The sequence below is a fragment of the Mustela nivalis genome, assembly GCF_964662115.1.
Source record: "Mustela nivalis genome assembly, chromosome: 8".
Classification (NCBI taxonomy): domain Eukaryota; kingdom Metazoa; phylum Chordata; class Mammalia; order Carnivora; family Mustelidae; genus Mustela; species Mustela nivalis.
In genome coordinates, this window is record NC_139027.1 from 59545582 (window position 1) to 59554392 (window position 8811).

Genomic DNA, 8811 nt, shown 5'->3' on the forward strand with positions numbered 1-8811 from the left:
AAATTCAGCAAAAAGATGACCGGATACTCCTTCAAAGCCACATGACTGTGAGTCTGTGTAACAACCGGCCTACAAGTCATCTGATTCTCTGAGGGAGGTAACTGTTTGACCTGATTAGGCTGAGCTCTGTAAAGTTACATCGAATGGGTAAAAGACTGGCATGTTTTGCAAATGACCTTTTCCCTCGTAGAGATGCAAATGACTTCTGTCTAGTAGAAAAGATAGACAGTTTGGTTGCCCTGTGAGGTCATTAGCTTGTCCTGTCTCTAACTCAGCCGTCTTACCGCGGCATTCTCGTCACTGACCAGATACACTTCTGTCCATTCTCCTTGGAACTTGCTTTGTCATCATGCTGGTTTCCCCATTAGCAGCCTAAATAAATCTCTGACAAGGGGTCATAATATGTTTGTATGAGAACTGTCTTTACCTTTTGGAAAATTATACTTGGACATTCTTCGACCTGCTGTCATGGGCTTTCAAAATGACTTTGTTAAATATGAAAGGAAGGGAATAACAGAAGGAATTTATGAAGCAGAAAAACAGTCTGGGGATGCCTGGGTGGCTCAGTGGGTTGAGCCACTGCCTTCGGCTCAGGTCATGATCTCAGGGTCCTGGGATCGAGTCCCGCATCAGGCTCTCTGCTCAGCAGGGGCCTGCTTCCCTTCCTCTCTCTCTGCCTGCCTCTCTGCCTACTTGTGATCTCTCTCTGTCAAATAAATAAATAAAATTCTTTAAAATTAAAAAAAAAAAAGAAAGAAAAACAGTCTGGCTTCTGATCCTAGCCTAGTTAAGGTGTTACCTACTTGACTCCTACTTCGCCGAATTGCCAAGTGGCCGCTGCAGAAGGCCTTGGTGGCCCTCCCACATTTCCTTCCTAGCCCTACGCCACCTGCAAAGATAGGGACATCTGGCAAGCTGCCAACTCCAGGACCTCTGGCACCCCCAAATCCAGACTGTGAGAACATCAAAATCTACCACTCATGTCTGGACCCTGCTTTGCGATTTGGGACTTCTTTCCCCCTGATGTCGAGCCAGACTGAAGATGCTGGTCATGGCTGTGTCCTCCGTCAACTGTACCCCTTCTCCCCCCCTGTTCGGACACGACTCTGACTCTTCCAACACCCAACAGTCTACTGCACCTTTACTACACAGGTCTCGGGGGCAGGCTGGGAAGTTCTCAGCTTCAGGGGGTCACCCTATCCTTGAACCTTTCCATCCAAGTGTCTCAAGCTGTGCCTTCCCAGGGTTTTCCTTCCCGTGGCCACTTCATTCTAATTTCCTGTTCCCATTGAATGCCTGTGTCATGCACCATGGCTGTTTCCTTCTTTTGGTCCCAGCCCGGGAACTCAGGGCCCTCTTGCTTTCCCATCACCTGCCTAAGCAGCTGTGTGCAGCAGATCCTCATAAAGGTTTGGAGGTGATTACGTCACAACACTGCACAGCTGCCATGGTCATATCTGAGTAGAGCCCAGAGGCCTTCTTGCCAACTAGCTCTTCGTTCTGGGGCCTCATGCTGTGCTATCTGGATGGTAAGTCCCTCCCAGCTCCTTTCTCTAAACCTCTCCCTCCTCCTCCCTTCTCTTCCCAACCCCTCAGGGGCTCTTTCTGGGGCAAGTGTAGTCCTGAGCTTCCAACCCGGATCTGACTGAGTGTTCACCTTTAACATAGAGGCCAGCCAAGTGGTCCCTCTGGACAAAATAAGACATTTCTCTACAATGGGAAGGTGGCAGCAGTTGGTTCTTGTTTTAAAAAGTAAAATTTTCTTCTCCCACCATACACAGGAGAGAATAATACAAATATATAGTGAAATGGAGAAGGGAAGAGGGAATTCCTTTCTGTTATGTGGCTCTCAGGGAAATTGTTCCTAAATTTGCCATATTTGTATGCTCTCTCTCTCTCTCTCTCTCTCTCAGAGCCCCCAAAAAAAGAGCTGGATTCAAAATTGCCCTTTAAGGAAGAACATAGTTTTCCTAAAGGCAGAGCAAATCTTTTGGGCACAGATCATTTGTGTCCTCCCCCAGCCACATAGTCCAAGGGCACTTCACTGTATCACAAAATGGTGGGGGCCTCAGGAGATGCTCTCAGCAACTATGAGATTTTTCACTCCTGAGACAGCAGCACCTGTCAAGACAGCAAAACACTCCCTCGCTGGGTATTGTTTCATGATCTCCGTACATTAGCCAGCCAAGAAGTCCCGCAGTTAGGTTGCATGTTGCAATTTCTAAAAATAAAACTTCCTCGTTTTGAGTTTCACCAAGCCTTAGATTTGGTTTTGCAAGATTACATATGTGCGCCCTACTTCTTATACTGTCTCAACTTTCCTATTGCTTTTGGGAAACTTCCCTTTGTGTGGAGAGACTGGCCTCAGAAAGCTTCCTGTTGACCTTCAATATGGGAGGATACCAGACTGTATTAGTCTCCTTGGGCGGCTGTAACAGATTACCAATGACTGAACGGTCTAAACCACAGAAATTTATTTCCCAGCTCTGGAGGCTAAGAAGCCCAAGATCAAGGTGCCAGCAAGGTAGGTTTCATTCCGAGGTTCCTTCTCTTGCCTTGTAGGAGGCTGCCTTCTTCCTGCAAGCTCTCTTCTTTTGTGCACACAGGGATGGAGAGAGCCCTCCAGTGTCTCTTTGAGGGCATTCATCCCCTCCAAGGGCCCCACCCTCATGACTTCATCTAATCCGAAACACCTCCTGAAGACCCCCACCTCCAAAGACCATCACATTGCCCGTGGGTGTGGTGGTTGGGGGAGGGGATGGAGACAACATTTAGTCTACAGTAGCTTCTCAGACTTTGGGGCAATCTCCCCAATTCCTAATCCTGTGATGTAAAATGACAACCAAGGCCACAGGTTGCATCTTAAACTCTGCAGTTTTCCTTTTAGCTTCCACAAATATATATAAATATATGTATTTATATTAAATATATCAATTTATATTAAATATATATAAAAATATATAAATTTTATATATATAAATAGGAAGTGTATTTAAAATTATTACCCTCATTTTTAAAAGTTTAAAAAATTTTTTTTTAATTTAATTAAAAATTTTTTTTAAGATTTTATTTATTTATTTGACAGAGAGAAAGATCACGAGTAGGCAGAGAGGCAGGCAGAGAGAGAGGGGGAAGCAGACTCCTTGCTGAGCAGAGTCCAATGTGGGCCTCCATCTCAGGACTCTGAGATCATGACCTGAGCCGAAGGCAGAGGCTTTAACCCACTGAGCCACCCAGGTGCCCAAAAGTTTTTGTTTTGTTTTTTTAAAAATCCTCTCCAAATACTTCATTTGAATAGTAGGTAGTAGCATTCCTCTGAATGTCAACAAGTTTCTGCCAAATGTCCTTCTACTAGAGAAAAAGAAATTCATGCTAGATACGGGAAGAAGAGGACAGTAAGTTCCTCTTTGTGGTGGTCTAAAAATAGCATAGAATGCCGCATGTTAAAATGCATTAAAAATGCACAATGGTTTTCTTTTCATCCTTATATCTCCATTTATGGACTGCAATTCATACATAAGAATGCTCTGTCACTGGAAAAGCGTAAAAATCAAATTTCATCATGGCATATTTATAATTGGTACTAGGAAAATATGCAGTGTTAAGATAGTGGGTGATTCTTTCCCCTTCAGTCTTTTTTTTCTTTCCCATGTTCTTATAATGTTAATTGTACATTTATTTCTTGAACAATAGTAAATAATGATAGCTAATATTGGTTGAATTTTTAGCATGTACCAGCGACATGCCAAGTATACATACTCCCTGTCTCTTTTAAGTCCCACAAAAGCCCCATGAGGTAGATACTGTTCTTATCTATAAAACCACACAAGAAAGTTAAAGGTTAAGTATTTCTAACTGCCTCCCTGCTCTTCAACTCCTAGGAAGGTAGTTTCCTCAGAGGATTCTTTATTTTTCTTGGTCGGTGCTGTTGGGGACAGGTAATGGTGGAGCCAGGAGAGAGGGGCTGATTTGAAATAGAGAGCTGGAGACTCTGTGGGGCTGGAGGGAGCTGGGCTGAAAGGGAAGAATGAAGAGAAAGCGAGGGTGGATAGGAGGGCTAGCTGGAGGCTGGCAAGGGCCAGCAGGAAGGAGACACATGCCATGGTCATTATGGAGAGGAGAGGAATTTGGGGAAACAGTGGCAGAATTGGAGAGGATTGTCAAAGTTCAGGTACACAAAGTATAACTTACTTCTTCATAGCTCCAAGAAAGTCTCAATATAGACTCTGCCATATTTCATCTAATCTAAGACCACTGCCTATAAGATATAATCCATGGCAGGGTACATCATTATTCTATGTGCCAGCAAAAAGGTAGGACGGGAGGGAGGAAAGAAAGAAATTAAGAAAGGCAGGAAGGCAGGAAGGATGGGAGAGAGAGAGGGAAGGAGAAAGTATAAGTATACTTGGAAAAATGTTCTGATTTCAAAGAAACACAATAGATTTTTTTTGTAATCCTCTCTCAGTGTATGGGTTTTCTTCTTTTTTTAATGTAACGTTACTTGATGAGGTCGGATCTGAGCTGCCCAGGAAGGCTTGATTATATTTTAGTTACATGCATTTTACAGATACATTTTTACAGATAAAATTGAACCTCAGAGAAGCTAAGTCACTTACCCTCAGGCTCACAGCTAATGGAGAGCCAAGTTTCCAACCCAAGTCAGACTGATTCTCAAACCTGTGTCCTTTACTTTTTAATTAATAGTCAGTAGTCGGCCAGCATTCTATTAAACCTGTATTTAGTAACAAACATAACTTTTGAATTAAAAAATAACAGCTTTAGGGGTGCATGGGTGGCTCAGTCATTTGAGCATCTGACTCTTGGTTTCGGCTCAAGTCATGATGTCAGGGTCTTGGGATTCAAGCCCTCTGTGGGGCTCATACTCAGCACGAAGTCTGCTTATCCCTCTCCTCTGCTCCTCCCCCTGTTCTCTCTAATAAATAAATAAATAAAATCTTAAAAAAAAAAAATAACAGCTTTGGGGCACCTGGATGGCTCAGTGGGTTAAGCCTCTGCCTTTGGCTCAGGTCATGATCCCAGGGTCCTGGGATCGAGTCCTGCATTGGGCTCTCTGCTCAGCAGGGAACCTGCTTCCTTCTCTCTCTGCCTCTCTGCCTCTCTGCCTACTTGTGATCTCTGCCTCTCAAATAAATAAATAAAATCTTAAAAAAAAATAATAACAGCTTTACATAACATCATTTACACACTGTTGTGATTCAGAACTTCCTATCCCATCTGGAACAAAGTGTGAGAAACCATGACTTGGGCTTTGTGACTCAAGAATTCCTCTCTCTTTTCAAATTATCTTTAATCGAATAATGGTAGGATGGCCAAACACCTAACTATTCATCGAGGTAGGGGGGTCTAAAATCAAAGCAAATTCTGCACTTACACTAAGCAAACATTTTGTTTTAGAGACAACAAAAGGGAAGCCTTCCTGTGATTCACAGAAACAGAGAAACATCAAGCTCTAGGACCAAGCTCTGAGGACAAGCTCTAGGATCTAGATGAAATATAGAAAATATAAATGGGTGAGCAGACCATGAACATGGGAAAAAGTGTTCAATCTCACTAATAATTACAAAAATCCCAGATTCTCTGATTCCACAACAGGTATCTGACAAGACGGTTTTCCAACACTAACTGGCATTTTAACCATCTAGATCCTTTTTCATACTGGCCCTTCATCCAAGAATGCTCCCCTCACCGCCACTAATGAAAATCCTTCAAGGGAAAATCAAAAGCTTCCTTTTCGATAAATGCCTCCCAAATTCTCCAACAGGATTAATGGCTCTTTTTGGATTCTCTGATCATGATTCTGATTTTCTTCCTCTTTAGTTTACAGGGTGTTGATAAAAGACCTCTTAGGTAGATTATCAGCTCTCTGAAGACAGGCATCATTTGCTTGTTTGTTGACTTGTTTTTAATGAACGGATGCTTGTATAAAGCTTGAGCACAGTGACTGCTATGTCACTGACATAGGGGAGCTGACTGAGGCCCAGAGCAAGGACCACTGTAATAGACCAGAATATGTCACCCCAAATATGTCTCTTTGGTCTTAAGTTTTACTTTGAGCTTGTGTTTTTAAGACACAGCAGATGGAGAAGAAGCTCTGAGAGCAGGGTAGAAGTTACCATTTTATAAGGGAAATTTTTATTTATAAAGGAAATCTCCATTTGTAAGGGTACACCAGAAAGAGAAGGAAGACTTTAAATCACCAGAGACTTACCAATAGAGAAGGCTCTGCCTTAAATCTATATTAATAAACCTTATCCTTGCTTACTGTACTCTTCCTGGTCACATCCCATAAATTGCCTCCCCACACTTCCTTTGTTTTAGCTAAAGACAGTATTTAAGCTCAAGTTCTAGCCACCTCTTTGAACAATTCTTCCCTGAGTTTCTCCCATATATATAAGATACACATGTTAATAAACTTTGGTTTGTTTTTCTTTTGTTCATCAGTCTTTCACAACAGAGGCTCCAGCCAAGAATCTAGACGAGTAGATCGAAAAGGTTTTCTTCCCTGCCTTACACCACCTAACAGTTGAACCAGATGGACCTGAGAATGTAACCGGATTTTTCCATGGAACACTAGCTACTGCAGCTCCTCTGTGAACACTCCAGTAGCTACTCTAGTAGTACTTTTCTTTAATAATAGTAACAACAACAAACAAATATATCAAAAACCAAAAAACTAAGTACATAAGGAATGAAAGAAAACTTTGAGGGGTAATGTTCTATTCCCTTTTTCTTCAAATGTATTATGGAAATTGTCAAACAGTTGAATCATAAAGTTGAATCAAAAAGTTGTAATAGGGGCGCCTGGGTGGCTCAGTGGGTTAAAGCCTCTGCCTTCGGCTCAGGTCATGATCCCAGGGTCCTGGGATCGAGCCCCGCGTAAGGCTCTCTGCTCAGCAGGGAGCCTGCTTCCTCCTCTCTCTCTCTGCCTGCCTCTCTGCCTACTTGTGATCTCTGTCTGTCAAATAAATAAATAAAATCTTTAAAAAAAAAAAAAGTTGTAATAGATGACAGAATGAATTTCATCTATATTCACTGGTTGCTAACATTTTTTGCCTTTTTTCTGAACAATTTGAAAATAAATTGTACATCCAGATACCACCAGTGATTATTTCAGCATGCATCTCCTAAAAATAAGGACATACACCTATATAACCATAATAATATTATCGATTATAAAAATAATTTCTTATCCAATTCAAATGCAAATTTCCCCCAACTACCCCCAAAATGTCTTTTACAATTAGATTTTGTTTTGTTTTATTCAATTAGAATCTAATCAAGGTTTATACATTGCATTTCATTATTTCTCTTTAGCTTCCTTCAGTATAGAACAATCCCTCAATTACTTTAATTACTTATGATATTTACTTTTTAATTAGCAATAATCGCGCCTCGGATAAACCTCATTGGCTACGATACTGCCACTGCGCAAAGCTGATATTTACTTTTTAAAAGTACAATCCATATCTATGTCTTACAGAATGTTCCACTATCTGATTGTGTGTGTGTGTGTGTGTGCCAGAGAGAGAGATGCAGTGTAATATGTCCTTCTACTATCTGTGTTTCCTATTAAATACTGAGGTTGGGTGATTCAGATTAAAACTTTTTGGTACAATTGTTTCCCAGGTGATGCTTTATATGTCATAAAGCTTCTCATCAGAAGGCACACATCAGGTGTCCCACTCTTAGTGATGAGGTTGAACTGCATGGGTGAAGGGCTGATCAGATTATCAATTGCAATGAGTAAAGAACTTGTGGAGTGACACCCTGTTCTACCTTGCTCATTTTTGTAGCTTTCACTTCCTACCACAGGCCACACCCAAAAGGTGGATGGGTTCTACCTTGGCTCTACAAACTAGAGTTGAGCACAAGCATCCAGATCTCACGAAGTTACTTCCTTTAATGGGTTATTCTGGAGTAATGGAGACCCTGCAGCCCTAGGAGATAGTGGTAGGGATCCCCAGAACAGGTACTGACGGGTAACAAAGTTTCTGCTGATGCCTCAGACTGAGTTTCCAGACCCATACTAAGTGCTTGGGAGGAGCTGCCTTCTTTCAGAGACCGTCGGAGGAGGCTGCCTAGAGCTTTGGAAAAGGCAGAAAAAACTTTTTTTTTAACTGTCATTTCAAACCTGAGAACAGTTTTCTGTTTTGCAATAAGTGAAGACTTGGAATCTCCCTCAGTTCTTGAAAAACCACTTGCCTAGTTCATTAATGTTATGTAAATTTTCAGCAGGAAATGTTTGAGCTAAATTACTTATTAGAATGTAAGAGGGTGCCTATGCTTTTGCATAGTCATATTTCTTCAGAGTTTGTTCCCTTATGAGAAACGTTATTTTGTTTTGTTTTGTTTTGTTTTGTTTTGGGATATGTGTGTGGGCTGCTTAACCATGGTTTAAAAATCCTCTGCACCTAGGGCACATATTGCATGAAGCACTGGGTATGGTGCATAAACAATGAATTCTGGAACACTGAAAAGAAATTCAAAAAATAAATAAATATTTTTAAAAAATTCTCTGCACTTGAAAACTGTATCTCATTCTGGTGGAGCAGAGTGAAAGGGGCACCCCAAGAAACAGTGTATGTGTATTTATCATGTAATCACGAGGGCACCATCCACAGAAGCTCTTTCAAACTGAGTGAAAGAATATGAACAAACCGGCTGCAGTCTGGGCCCTAACCCTGGGCATTCCCAGAAATACCCATTTGCAGGGTAGCTTAAAATCATCTTATCTGGGTGTGAAAGTAAAACGTGACCTCCCTGTGATATACCTTGATACAGTGCACAAAA

The 8811-nt window shown here is 41.6% G+C and overlaps 1 long non-coding RNA gene across 1 annotated transcript; it reads left to right on the plus strand.

The window, feature by feature from the left end:
* Positions 1-711: 711 nt before the first annotated feature.
* On the plus strand, positions 712-6810 carry LOC309872489. The gene is made up of 4 exons (XR_014315901.1): positions 712-1529; positions 2358-2524; positions 5416-5531; positions 6463-6810. It is a non-coding gene; the product is annotated as an uncharacterized lncRNA (long non-coding RNA).
* Positions 6811-8811: the final 2001 nt, after the last annotated feature.